This window comes from Nicotiana tabacum, chromosome 6 (genome assembly GCF_000715075.1).
Source record: "Nicotiana tabacum cultivar K326 chromosome 6, ASM71507v2, whole genome shotgun sequence".
Lineage (NCBI taxonomy): Eukaryota > Viridiplantae > Streptophyta > Magnoliopsida > Solanales > Solanaceae > Nicotiana > Nicotiana tabacum.
This window is the reverse complement of record NC_134085.1, coordinates 127,370,560-127,386,362: the sequence shown is the minus strand read 5'-3', so window position 1 is coordinate 127,386,362 and position 15,803 is coordinate 127,370,560.

The window sequence follows — 15,803 nt, the reverse complement described above, 5'->3', positions numbered from 1 at the left end:
AATGAGATTTTGTTTGATATGAGGCTTATTACCGGTATTGGGTTGTTTTGAGCAACTATTGTGATTAGAAATCACTTCTACGAGTATTTGAGTTAAGTGTTATATCATGCGATTACATCTTGGGTTATGGTTACGGCTTGGTACAGCTTGTTCAGACTTATACAGTGTGTAGATACGAAGTTCGGGTCTTGTAGTAAATTCCGGATGTTAGAAATTGGATACTGTGGTTTATAGGGTAAGCTTGAAGTAATGATCTTCAGTATGTTGTGTTGTCGGGATTATATGGAATAAGATGAGGTAGAATCACCCCCGGGTATATGCATGGTAAAGTTACACGTCAGTTTGGCGGCTTTGGAACAATTCTGGGCATGTTCAAGGACGAACGTATGTTTAAGTGGAGGAGGATGTAACGACTCGACCGGTTGTTTTGAGCATTGGCACTTTGGTCGACAGTTTGCGAGCATGAGTAGCTTTGTATGATGTATTTTGACTTATGTAGGTCGTCGGTTTTGGTTTTCAGGTTATTTGGAATTGATTTGGAAGAATGATTCTCAACTAGGAAGCTTTAAATTGGAAAAGTTGACCAAGTTTGACTTTTTAGTATTTGAACTCGGATTGGAATTTTGATGGTTCCATTAGCTCCGTTGGGTGATTTTGGACTTAAGAGCTTGTTCGGATTATGATTTTGAGGCCTATAGTTGAATTCGGTTTGAAATGGCGAAAGTTGGATTTTTGAAAAGTTTGATCGGCAGTGGACTTTTTGATATCGGATTCGGATTGCGGTTACAAAGATTGGAATAGCTTCGTTATGTCATTTGTGTCTTGTTTGCAAAATTAGGGTTCATTCCACGTTGGTTTTCTATGTTTCGGCACAAGTTATAGAAGTTGCAAGGTCAAAGTTCATAAAGTTCGGTTAGAGGTGAGATTCATCATTTTGATGTTGTTATGCATGATTTGAGGCCTCGTGTAGGTCCGTGTTATGTTATTGGACTTGGTTGTATAATTGGATGGGGTCCCAAGGGGCTTAGGTGAGTTTCAGGCGAGGGTTAGATCATTTCCATTCCATGTTGCATTACTGTAGGTATGTTGGTTCTGGTATTTCCGCATCTACGGGAGGATAGGCGCAGATGTGAGTCCGCAGATACGGATAGTTGGTCGAAGGAGTGCAAGAAGGCTTGGCTGTAAAAGATCACAGATGTGGAAGTTGGGGCGCATCTGCGGCTCCGCAGAAGCAATGGTCTTGGGCGCAAAAGTGAGGTTTAGCACAGAAGCGTGTTTGGCTTCGTACCTGCGGTTGCGCAGAACCGGATGGATATCCGCAGCTGCAAGGGGTCAATTGGTTAGTGGAGTCTGCAGAAACGGAGCTCGTGTCACAGAAGCGACGCCACAAAAGCGGAGCTCGTGTTGTAGAAGCGACACCACAGAAGTGGCTCCTGTGTCCGCAAAAGCAAAAATGGCTGGGCAGAAGCTATAAAAATCGAGATTTTGGTTCTTTCTTCTTATTTTGAGACGTGGGACTCGGATTGAGGCAATATTTGGAGCAATTTTCATCACAAGGATTGGGGTAAGTGTTTTACACTTGGTTTTGATTTTATTTCATGAATCTATCTTCATTTTTGGCTATTAGTTGATGAATTTTAAAGAGAAATTGGGGTTTTTAGCCTAATGTTTCATAATGTGATTTTTTGAGTTTTGAACCTCGATTTGGAGTTGGATTTGAGTGAAACTAGTATGGTTGTACTCGTAATTGAATGAGTTGTCGAATTTTGTGAGTTTTGTCGGGTTCCGAGATATGGGCCCGGGTTGGACTTTTAGTCGATTTTGGGCTTTTAATTAAAGATTCAACATTTATCGATGGGTTTGTTTCCTTTGGCATTATTTGATGTATTTGAGTTGCTTTTGGATAGTTTTGAGCCGTTCAGAGGTTGGTATGCATGAGATGGCATTTTTGGAGCATTGCTTGGCTTGCTTGGTATTGGAATTAGCTTGTTCGGGGTAAGTAACACTTCTAGACTTGGTGTTGAGCATATGAACCCTGAATTACATGTTATGTGATGCACATGATAGGTGACGGGTGTGTGGGCGTGCACCGTATGAATTGTGGCTGTGTAGTTACCTGATCTTACTTGTAACCATGAAATTTCTACGTATTTAAGGCCCACTGAGGTCATATCTGCTGTCGAGTTATCTGCTTTCATTTCTTTATATACTCGGTCATACGCATTCATGTGCATATGATATCTCAGTCTCTATTACCATTTATTGGCATACCATATCATCTTTTTGCGCTAGTTTCATGGCATTGTGAGCCTGAGAGACTGGAGAGATTGATGACTAAGTGAGGCCGAGGGCTTGAGTGTGAGTGATATTATGGGATCGGGCTGTCGCAACATGTTATATTGATGACATATATGGGATTGAGTTGCACGCTGCAGTGGTTATAATAATTTATGATAGTGATTGGGCTGAAAGAGCCCCTCCGAAGTCTGCACACATCTCTAGTGAGTGCGGTTGATTATATTGAGGGATAGAACTTCTCTAGACATGGATCTTGTTCGAAGCATATATTTAACCGGGGATAGATCTTCCCACGGGCTAGATTTAGCCCTACTCAGTACTGAGTGATTGCTTGTCAGTTTATGTATATATTCCGGGATGGATCTTCCCTGGGCCGAATTGGCCATATACCGTACATAGTGATTGAGCATGATGAGGAAAAGTGTGAGACAGTGAGATTGAGTACTCTGAGAGTGTGAGTACATGCGTTCATCTGTGAGATACATGGAATTGTCATGCACACATGACATACATGCATAGAGATGCATTTTCCTCATGTTGTACGGTATCACGTCATTCATGACTTCTCACACATATTGATATATGGGCATAGAGAGGTATTTCACAATTGCTATCTAGAAAGAAAATAAAAAACCTCTTATTTATTGTAGAAAGAAATTTTGGAATTGTTTTTACAATTTTCAAACTTAATCTTATTTTTGACGATTCCAGTAAAAGATTTGAGTTTTCACTGATATACTTGAAAAGCAAATTTATATTTCGGGAAACTATGAAAAAGCTGAGCATTTTATCTCTAAGTTACTTCTTTTATTACTTGCTTTGTGTTGTTATGAACTGTTGTTGGCTATTAAATGTTGTACCCGACCTTTGTTCCAGCTCGTCACTACTTTCAACCTAAGGTTAGGTTTGTTACTTATTGAGTACATAGGGTCGATTCTACTCATACTACACTTCTGCACCTTGCGTGCACATATCGGTTGCTGATGTTGCTGTGTTCTATGGGAGTTGGATTTGAAGATGTACCTGTGTTCCGGTTGTAGCTGCCTCTTGTTCATGGTAGCCTTAGATTCATAAAACTTTGTTTATGTACTTTTCAAACAGATGATGTATTTACTTCATACCAGTTTTGTAAACTCTATTCTTAGAAACTCATGATTTGTACTACCAATTCTGCTGGAATGTATAAGATTCAATTAACTTCTCTATTTAATTTTTTATTAATTTCATTGGAATTGGATAGTTGTTAGTTTGCTTACCTAGAGGGTTGGGTTAGGTGTCATCACGTCTAGTTGGATTTTGGGTCGTGACAATTCATATCCTAAAAGTTCAACCATTACCCCTACAAATTTAATTTGTATCCTAAACGTTCAATTCATATCCAAAAAATCAACCATTAACTCTAAAAGTTCAATTCATATCCTAAAAGTTAAACCCTTACTCGAAACAATTCAATTAACCTAACAAAACATTAGTTCTATCCAAAAAGTTCAACATTTACCCCTAAAAATTCAGTTCATACCCTAAAAGTTCAATTCACAAGAAAAAATCCTAAAAACTCAATTCAATTCAAATTTAATAATTCAATTCCTAACTAAACTATTCAAGATAATTGTGAAAAACCTCTTTCTGTCTCACCTTGATTTGCGTGTTCGGGAAGCCATAATGTGAAAATTTGTGAAAAATAACAAATTTTGACTTTAAAATAGATTTAAGTTGACGTCGGTCAATATTTTGGGTAAACGGACCCGGACTTGTGATTTGATGGTCCCGAAGAGTCCGTAGGAAAATATGGGACTTGGGCGAATGCCCGTAATCGAATTCCGAGGTCCCAAGCCCGAGAAATGAATTTTTGAAGAAAATTATTTTCTGGAATATTTATGAGTTTTTGAAAGTGAAATTTGTTTAAAGTTTGATGGTATCGGGCCCGTATTTTGGTTCCGGATCCCGGTACAGCTCTTATATATGATTTGAGTCAAACCTGAGAAATTTGGTAAGAAACGGACTTGAAATGACATGAATTGGACCGTATTTGAGAAAATTGGAAAATTTGAAGCTCTTAAGAAATTTCATGATTTTGATGCTAAATTCATAGTTGTTAATGTTATTTTAGTGATTTGAATGCACGAGCGAGTCCGTATGATATTTTTAGGCTGGTGTGCATGTTTGGTTTGGAGCCCCGAGGGCTCGGGTGAGTTTTGAATAGGCCACAGGGTGGATTTTGGAATTGGGAAATTGCAGGTTTCAGCTGTTCTATTGCAGGCTTGCAGGCTTCGCATTTGCGAGGTTTCAGCTATTCTATTTGCGAAGTCTGGCTCGCAAATGCGAGGGCTGAGTCGCAAATACGAAACATCCCAGACCAGCCCTTCCTCGCAAATGCAAGATTTTTCTTTGCAAATGCGATAGCTCCCCATTTGGGCATGTCTTCGAAAATGCGACAAGATGTTCGCAAATTCGACTTCTCAAATGCGAGCTTAGCAGTGTATGGGTTCGCAATTGCGAACCCTGGTTGCAATTGCGATACTTACAACCTGTAAATTCATAACTTAGACACATTTCAACCATTTTAAACATCTTTTCACATGATTTCAACTCAAAATCAATGATTTTCATGGGGGAAATTGGGTGTTTTGGGTAGAACCTAGGTTTTTCAAAAATTAGAGATTTGGACCTCGATTTGAGGTCCAATTTTAAAACAAATTATATTTGAGTTCGTCGGGGAATGGGTAATCGAGTTTTGGTACGAATATCGGGCTTTGACCATGTGGGCCTGGGGGCGATTTTTGGCTTTTTGGGTAAAACTTTAGAAAACTCATTTTCATGCATTAGAATTGATTTATTTAGCATTTATTGATGTTATTAAGTAACTTGTGGCTAGATACGAGCGAATTGGTGGTAGAATCAAGAGGTAAAGCGATAGTAGAGACTTGAATTGTGTTTGTGGCATCGAGGTAAGTGTTTGGTCTAACTTTAACTTGAGGGATTAGGAGTCGAGTCTTATTTTCTATGTGATATTTATCGAGTACGATGTATAGGCATGGTGACGAGTATCTATACGTTGGTGTCAAGCATTCCCGTGAGTCTTATGTTGTGGTTATTATGACTTCATGGTATAATTCATGCTTTGGTGATGATTTCTATTGTTGGGAAATGTTTGTGGAAGTAATTGTGACATTTGAATATTGAGGAGCATTGGCTCAAGTTGTATAATGAAATGTGAAGGTATAAGTGGTAATTGAACCTTTTAGAGCATTGGCTCAAGTCGTGAAGTGAGTTAAGAAGTAAAAGTGAAAAGAAAAAGAATAGAACCATTATATTATCTCCCTTGCCGGGATGTTAATGTTTCTTTTGATGTTGTTCCCTTGCTGGGACTTGATTATTGAACTATTGTTCCCTTGCCGGGATTCTTATTTTAATTTCATTTATTCCTTTGCCCTATTGTTTGTGATTGTTGTTTGGGTGAGGAAGAGTATTAAATTACAAAGGGTGATGCCGTGTATTTTTTGGTGAGAGAGTGTTAAAGCACGAAGGGTGATGCCATGTATGATTTGTGAGGAAAGAGTGTAAAGCACGAAGGGTGATATCGTGCCGCACGATGTACCATTCTGTGTCGATTATATTGATTATATAGTGAGAACGAGAGTAATAGCACGAAGGGTGATGTCGTGCACATTTTCATTACTTGATTGATTTGGTGAGGACGAGAGTAAAAGCACGAAGGGTGATGTCGTGCACTTATTGATTATTGATTCTTTGTTGATAATGGAGATATGTTGTTTCTTTTAATTACCCGTTGTCTTTCTATTCTTAATTGATAGTTCCCCGCAGCATGTTACCCCTCCCATACTTGACTGTATATTACCGTTCTTCTTTTCCACTATATATAGTTAAATTGCATAGGTTTATTTGGTAGTCTAGTCCTAGCCTCATCACTACCTCGCCGAGGTTAGGCTAGGCACTTACCAGTACATGGGGTTGGTTGTGCTGATACTACACTCTGCACTGTGTGCAGATCCCAGAGTAGTAGCCTTTGGACCGTAGATGGGTGGCTGCCTTCAGTCCACGCGGAGATCCAAGGTAGTCTTGTTGGCGTCTGCAGGCCCTGGTGTCTCCCTCTATCTCTTTACTCTTGTTTCATTTACTTAGTGCAGAAACAGTGTATCTTTTATCTTTCAGACTTTGTATGTAGTATTCTTAGATCGCCTGTGAAACTGTGACACCAGTTCTAGGTGGTCGAGGCTCAAACAGTTGTATTAGATACATATTTTAGATAGTTTACTGCATTTCTTCCGCTTATTGTAATTTCCGTTGTCTACACGTTATTGCTTTATAATTGTTAAAGAATATTAAAGGGGTAAAAAGGTAATTTGTTCAAACAGCCGGCTTGCCTAGCTCACATTAGTAGGCACCATCACGACTCCTGAAGGTGAGAAATCTGGGTCGTGACAAGTTGGTATCAGAGCTCTAGGTTACATGGGTCTCACCGTTCATAGACAAGCTTAGTAGAGTCTGAGAGATTAGTATGGAGACATTTGTATTTATCCCCCAGAGGCTACAGAGTTAGGAAAAACTTCACATTTATTCTTTCCTGTCGTGCAGTTTGGTTTCTCAATGCTAATTGGATTTCTACTTTGTTCTTTCGCAGATGGCGAGAACACGCGCTTCCTCATCCACCGACTGACAGCCCGAGCCCCTACCAGCAGCTCCCACGAGGGGCAAAGGGAAAGGTCAAGGCCATGCTAGAGGCCGAGGTAGGGGCAGAGCTCAGCCCAGAGCAACAGCACCAGCGGTGGAGCCTCAGGTTGACTTTGATGATGAGGTTTCGGCCCCAGCAGTTCCGGTGGGCCCAGCTCAGGTCCTAGAGGGGTTTATTGCTACCCTAGTACTCTAGGATGCTCTGGTCCATCTAGTGGTCCTTATGGAGAGTATCACCTGGGAAGGCTTGCTTCCTGTAGTCCTAGCCGTCTCTCAGGCTGGAGGAGGAGCCCAGACTCCTACTACTCGCACTCCGGAGCAGGTAGCTCCCCAGTTTCAGTCTCCAGCAGTTCAGCCAATTGGAGCAGTTTAGTTGGGTATGGTAGCTCAGACCGGTGATGGAGCAGCTATGTCTATCGATGCTTTGCGGAGGTTGGACAGGTTCACCAAGCTTTTTATTACTACTTTCAGCGGTGCATCTTTAGAGGATTCCCAGGATTATCTAGATAGTTGTCATGAGGTTCTCAGGAACATGGGGATAGTGGAGACCAACGAGGTCGATTTTGCTACTTTTCGCTTGTTTGGATCCTCCAAGACTTGGTGGAGAGATTATTGCTTGGCTAGACCAGCTGGATCACCAGCTTTAACTTGGGAGCAGTTTACTCAACTATTTCTGGAGAAGTTTCTCCCCATCACTTAGAGAGAGATCTATCTGAGGCAGTTTGAGCATCTCTAGCAGGGTTCTATGACCGTTACTCGGTATGAGACCAGATTCATCAACTTGGCTCGCCATGTTCTTATCATACTTCCCACCGAGAGAGAGGGTGAGGAGGTTTATTGAGCAACTTATCCATCCTATTCAGCTTTAGATGGCCAATGAAACAGGGAGTGAGATTTCATTCCATGAGGCGGCCAATATGGCCAGGAGAATTGAGATAGTTCTATCGCATAGAGGTGGTCAGGGGTCTGACAAGAGGCCTCGTTATTCAGGCCGATTCAGTGGTACCTCGTCTAGAGGCAGAGATTCGTATGGTAGAGGCTATCCTCCTAGGACTTTTTAGTCAGCCCTTCAGGTTTCTCACGGTGCTTCTGGTGGTCGTGGTTCCCATATGCAGTATTCTGATCAGCAGTCCTACAGTGCACCACTAGCTCCTATCAGTGCACCGCCGCTTCAGAGTTTTTGGGGTGGTCATTTAGGTCGTCAGGGTCAGCAGTCTCAGCAGTTGAGGTCTTGTTACACTTGTGGTGATATAGGTCACATTGCTAGTTTTGCCCTCGAGCACCGAGTAACTCTCAGCATCAGGGTTCCCGCGCCATGGTTCAAGCACCGAGTGTTCCATATCCCACCCAACCAACTAGAGGTGGGGTAGAAGTGCTAGAAGTGGAGGTAGAGGTATTAGAGGTGGAGCTCAGTACGCTAGAGGTGGAGGTTAGCCAGCAGCAAGCTATCCCAGAGATGTAGTTCAGGGTAATGGGGCCCAACCCCAATGTTATGATCTTCCATCCAGGCCTGAGACTAAGGCTTCCGATGCAGTAATCACAGGTACTGTTCTGGTTTGTAGCAGAGATGCTTCAGTTTTATTTTATCCGAGATCTACATACTCCCATGTGTCATCTTATTTTGCGCCGTATCTGGTCATGCCTAGTGATTCTTTGAGTGCTCCTGTTTATGTGTCTACACTGGTGGGTGATTTTATTGTGGTAGATCGAGTCCATCATTCATGTATAGTTGTGATTGGAGGTCTTGAGACTCATGTAGATTTGCTTCTTCTGGACATGGATGATTTCCATGTCATATTGGGGATGGACTAGTAATCACCTTATCACGCTATCTTGGACTATCATGTCGAGACCGTGACCTTAGCCTTGCCAGGTTTAACTCATTAGAGTAGAGAGGGACTCTTGGTCATTCTACCCGTAGTGTTATCTCATATATAAAGGCTCAGCGTATAGTCGAGAAGGGGTGTTTGGCTTATTTGGCCTATGTTTGTGATTCTAGTGCTTAGGTTCCTTCTATTGATTCTGTGCCTGTTGTTTGTGAGTTTTCTGAGGTATTCCCTTCAAATCTGCCGGGTATGCCGCCCAACAGGGATATTGACTTTTGCATTGATTTGGCTCCCTGCACTTAGCCCATTTCTATCCCGCCGTATCGTATGGCCCCGCCTGAGTTGAAAGAGTTAAAGGAGCAGTTGCAAGACTTGCTTGAGAAAGGTTTCATTAGACCGAGTGTTTTGCCTTGGGGTGCGCCGGTGTTGTTTGTTAAGAAGAAGGATGGATCGATGAGGATGTGTATTGACTACCGATAGTTGAACAAGGTTACAATTAAGAATAAGTATCCATTGCCGAGGATTGATGATTTGTTTGATCAACTTCAGGGTGCCAAGGTATTTTCGAAGATTGACTTGAGATCTGGCTACCATCAGTTGAGGATTAGGGCATCCGATGTCCCTAAGACAGTTTTCCGCACTCGGTACGGGCATTATGAGTTCTTGGTGATGTCATTCAGGTTGACAAATGCCCCAACAACTTTTATGGATTTGATGAACCGAGTGTTCAAGCCTTACTTGGATTCCTTCGTGATAGTATTCATTGACGATATTTTGATCTATTCCTATAGCCGGGAGCAACACGAGCAGCATCTTAGAGTGGTTCTTCAGGCTTTGAGGGATAGTAAGGTGTACGCCAAGTTTTCAAAGTGCGAGTTCTAGTTGAGTTCAATTGCATTCCTGGGTCATGTTGTATCAGCAGAGGGTATTCAGGTTGATCCAAAGAAGATTGAGGCAGTCAAGAACTGGCCTAGACCAGCATCAGCTACAAAGATCTGGAGTTTTCCCACGTGTTAGATTTTAGCACTGTCCAGTTGGACAAGGACTTGTCTTATGAGGAGGAGCCGGTAGCTATCCTAGACTGGCAGGTTCGTCAGTTGATATTAAAGAGTTTTCCTTCTGTGCTGTCCTGTGGAGACATCGACCTGGGAGTCCGATATGCGGAGCCGTTATCCCCATATTTTCCCCGACTCAGGTACTTCCTTATTCTATCCGTTCGAGGACGAACGTTTGTTTTAGAGGTGGAGAATGTGATGACCCAAAAGGTAATCACTCGTTTTAGAAACAAATTCTACGCTCTGAGGCCTTAAAAACCTCTTTCTGTCTCACCTCTATTTGCATGACCTTCTTTATCATGATTCGACCCATACCTCAGACCCAAGATCGAGCACCAGAGCTGCCGGGAAGCTATTATGTGAAAATCTATAAAAAAAAATGATGAATTTTGACTTTAAAAAGGATTTAAGTTGACTTCGGTCAATATGTTCAATAAACGGACCCGGACCCATGATTTGACGGTCCCGAAGGGTTCGTAGGAAAATATGGGACTTGGGCAAATTCTCGAAATCTAATTCCGAGGTCCTAAGCCCGAGAAATGAATTTTTGAAGAAAATTATTTTCTGGAATATTTATGAGTTTTTGAAAGTGAAATATGTTTAAAGTTTGATTGTATCAGGCCCGTATTTTGGTTCTGGAGCCTGGTACAGCTCTTATATATGATTTGAGTCGAACCTATGAAATTTGGTAAGAAATAGACTTGAAATGACGTGAATCGGACCGTATTTGAGAAAATTGAAAATTTTGAAATTCTTAAGAAATTTCATGATTTTGATGTTAAATTCATAGTTGTTGATGTTATTTTAGTGATTTGAATGCACGAGCGAGTCCGTATGATGTTCTTAGGTTGGTGTGCATGTTAGGTTTGGAGCCCCGAGGGCCGGGTGAGTTTTGGATAGGCCACAGGGTGGATTTTTGGACTTGGGAAATTGCAGGTTTCAGCTGTTGTATTGCAGGCCTGTAGGATACGCATTTGCGAAACTTGGCTCGCAAATGCGAGGGTTGAGTCGCAAATGCGAAACAGCCTAGGCCAGCCCTTCCTCGCAAATGCGAGATTTTTCTTCGCAAATGCGATAGCTCCCCATTTGGGCCTGTCTTCGCAAATGCGACAGGATGTTCGCAAATGCGAGCTTAGCAGAGTCTGGGTTAGCAATTGCGATACCTGCAACCTGTAAATTCATAACTTAGACGCATTACAACCATTTTTCACACTCTTTCAAAACAAAATCTCTCTGGGGCGAATTTTCAAAGACAACTTCTTCTCCAAATCGATTGTAAGTGATTTCTAACTAGTTTTCTTCAATCTTTAACATCTTTTCACATGATTTCAACTCAAAATCAATGATTTTCATGGGGAAATTGGGTATTTTGGGTAGAACCTAGGTTTTTCAAAAATTGGAGATTTGGACCTCGATTTTAGGTCTGATTTCAAAACAAATTATATATTTGAGTTCGTGGGAGAATGGGTAATCCGATTTTGGTTCGAACCTCAGGTTTTGACCATGTGGGCCTGGGGGCGATTTTTAACTTTTCGAATAAAACTTTAGAAAACTCATTTTCATGTATTAGAATTGATTTATTTAGCATTTATTGATGTAATTAAGTAACTTATAGCTAGATACGAGTGAATTGGTGGTGGACTCAAGAGGTAAAGTAATAGTAGAGACTTGAATTGTGTTCGTGGCATCGAGGTAAGTGTTTGGTCTAACCTTAGCTTGAGGGATTAGGAGTCGAGTCTTATTTGCTATGTGGCATTTGTCGAGTACGATGTATAGCTATGGTGACGAGTATCTATACGTTGGTGTCAAGCATGCATGTGAGTCTTATATTGTGGTTATTAAGACTTCATTGTATAATTCATGCTTTGATGATGATTTCTATTTTTGGGCAATGTTTGTGGAAGTAATTGTGATATTTGAATATTGAGTAGCGTTAGCTCAAATTGTATAATGAAATGTGATGGTATAAGTGGTAATTGAACCTTCTAGAGCATTGGCTCAAGTCGTGAAGTGAGTTTAGAAGTAAAAGTGAAAAGAAAAATAAGAGAACCATTATATTATCTCCCTTGTCGGGATGTTGATGTTTCTTTTGATGTTGTTCCCTTGTTGGGACTTAATTATTGAACTTTTGTTCTCTTGCCGGGATTCTTATTGTAATTTCATTTATTCCCTTTCCCTATTATTTGTGATTGTTTTTGGGTAAGGAAGAGTGTTAAAGCATGAAGGGTGATGCCGTGTATTTTTTTGGTGAGAGAGTGTTAAAGCACGAAGGGTGATGTCATGTATGATTTGTGAGGAAAGCATGTAAAGCACGAAGGGTGATGTCGTGCCGCATGATGTACCATTCTGTGCTGATTATATTAATTAATTATGAGAACGAGAGTAAAAGCACGAAGGGTAATATCGTGCACATTTTCATTACTTGATTGCTTTGGTGAGGACGAGAGTAAAAGCACGAAGGGTGATGTCGTGCACTTATTATTTCCTACTTCTTTGTTGATATCAGAGATATGTTGTTTCTTTTAATTACCCATTGTCTTTCTATTCTAAATTGATAGTTCCCTACAGCATGTTACCCCTCCCATACTTGACTGTATATTACTGTTCTTCTTTTCCGTTTGTATATAGTTAAATTACATAGGTTTATTTGGTATTCTGGTCCTAGCCTCGTCACCTACCAGCACATGGGGTCGGTTGTGCTGATACTACACTCTGCACTATGTGCAGATCCCGGAGCAGCAGTTTTTGGACCGTAGATTGGGTGGCTGCCTTCAGTCCACATGGAGATCCAAGGTAGTCCTACAGGCGTTCACAGGCCCTGGCGTCTCCCTCTATCCCTTTACACCTGTTTCATTTACTTAGTTCAGAAACAGTGTATCTTTTATCTTTCAGACTTTGTATGTAGTATTATTAGATCGTCTGTGAAACTGTGACACCAGTTCTGGGTGGTCGAGGCTCAAACAATTGTATTAGATACATATTTCAGATAGTTTACTGCATTTTTTCCACTTATTGTAATTTCCGTTGTCTACACATTATTGCTTTATAATTGTTAAAGAATATAAAAGGGGTAAAAAAGTAATTTGTTCAAACAGTCGGTTTGCCTAGCTCACATTAATAGGCGTCATCACGACTCCCAAGGGTGGAAAATCAGGGTCGTGACAATAATACAAATTTAAACATTCAATTTGCACCTTATGTAATCAATTTAATTCAAATTAAAACAAGACATAAACCGTAGATTTCAATAAAATGAAAAGTTAAACAATCAATTTAAACACTAATTAACTAATTCATAACTAAAATAACAACAACAACGACCCAGTATAATCCCACAAGTGGGGTCTGGGGAGGGTAATATGTACGCAGACCTTACCCCTACCCCGAAGGGTAGAGAGGCTGTTTCCAGGAGACCCTCGGCTCAAAAAAAGCAACAGGAGCCGATATATTAGTACCATAAAAATGCATAATAAAATAACAGCAATATAAGAGATATGAAATACAGAATACGAAATACGAAATAGATGGCTGGTATAGTAAAAACTAGCAGGTAAAGCCCTGCATCAATAGACGACCAATGACATTCTTAGTCTAACTCCTAACTGGCTAGTCTCACTCTATTGTGCTGTAGAAATATTCACAACTTTCCCCTAACCTACAACCTTAATGCTCGACCTCCATAATTCCCTGTCAAGGGCCATGTCCTCAGTAATCCTAAGTCGCGCCATGTCCTGTCTGATCACCTCTCCCCAATACTTCTTAGGTCGCCCTCGACCTCTCCGCATTCCCACTACAGTCAGTCGCTCACACCTCCTCACCGGTGCATCAGTGCTCCTCCTCTGAATGTGTCCGAACCATCTGAGTCTTACTTCCCGCATCTTGTCCTCCTAGAATTAACAAAATATTAAATTTATACAAAAAGATATAAATTGTAATTCAAACCTAGAATTTTTAGGAGGTGGAGAAGGAGGGGCGGCAGTGGAGTCAATAGCAGCAGCAGCAGCGACGACTGGGGGAGAGGAGACGACCGGGGGGTGTGGAGGACGGGATTTGTGTGAGGGAAATAGAGAAGGAGAGAGGGAAGGGTGTTGTGTGTGTGAGGGAGAGGAGAGTGAGAAGTTAGAAAATTTTGAGAACAGAGTAAGAGAAATGAGGGGAAATCCCGTCTTTTGGATTTGAAATTAGAATTACCGACCAACGTTGGTCGGTACACTAAGTGACGGAAGTTGACTATATTTTGACTATTAACCGACCAACTTTGGTCGGTTATTTTTTTAAAAAAACACCCAAATTATTTTTTTTATATTTTTATTTCTTAAAATATTATAAACTATAAAAAAAATTACTATAAACTATAAGCATTTATTTTATTCACATATATATTTATTATAAATAATTATAAACTATAAGCACAATCTTTATAAATAATTATATTGGTTTATCAATTAAAGATTGTGCTTATAGTTTATAATTATTTATAAGCATCTATCTAGTTTAATTTTCTAAGTTATAATTAAGTACATGAGTAATTTCACACGCATACACACACACATTATATTGTAATTGATGATCAATCACATACGTTACTACGTACGAAATATTTATCAATTGATAAACCAATATTATTCAATTTTAAATATGTTTAGTCGTTTGACCTATTAACTCGTTTACTTAATGCTAATAACTTCTTTCATTTCTTTAATTTGTGATCCATATATACATGTCAAAGATGCTTAGTATTAATTCTTCTATATTTCATTCATTCACCACTAATAATGCATAACATTGATTAATCGATATAGGCCGAGACAGTTTGTTTTTAATATTCATCGATATAGGTCAAAATGTTTTGTTTTAAATATTCATCCATGCATCTAAGTAAGTGTCACGACCCAACAATCACAAGTCGTGATGGCACCTAACTCAACCCGCTAGGTAAGCCAACTAACAGAAAATACAACTCAACTGAGATTGTAAGAAAATAGAAAATAGATAACTGAACATTTACAAATTTACCCAAGACCCGGTAGTACGACTCATGAGTTTCTAAGACTTGGAATTAACAAAGCTGGTACGAACAAATACACGTTCTGTTTGAAAGATACATAAACAGAATCGTAAATCTAAGCTACCAAGGATAAGAGGCAACTATAGCTAGAATACGCGAACATCTTCAGCATCAGCACCCGACATCACCAACAACTATGCTCCAGAAAATCTGTACACATCGCACAAAAGTATAGTATCAGTACAACCGACTTCATGTACTGGTAAGTAATTTGTCTAACCTCGTCGAAGTAGTGGCAGGCTTTTAGTTAAAAAAATGCTTATTGTTATAAGCATCCAGTCAAACATCTCAAAAATTCAACTTTTGCCATTTAAAAACTAATTTTACTACGGACCTCCAAATTACAATCCGTACACGCTCCTAAGTCCAAAATCACCCAGCGGAGCTAAGAAAACTGACGAAACTCCATTCTGAGGTCAAATGATAAAAAGTTAAACTTGGTCAACTCTTTCAACTTAGAGCTCAAATCTTGAAGTTCATTCTTCCAAATCGATTACGGATAACTTGAAAACCAATACCGACGATTTACGTAAGTCATAATACATCATGCAGAGATGCTCCAGCCCTCAAAAGATCGAGCGCAGTGCAGATACTCAAAATGACCATTTGGGTCATTACATCCTCCACTACTTAAACACGCATTCATCCTCGAACGTGCCAGGAGTCGTTCCAAAGCTATCATATCACTGTTTAACCTTACTAAGCGCAAACCCGGGGGTGATTCCATGTCACCCTGCTCCACATAAGCCCGCCTACACAATACCATTAGAGATATTTGTTTCAACCTTAGTCCTTAAACCTTAGAACTCAATCTTTATCACCCAAAATTCATTACAATACCCGTATCCCACATCTACATATTGT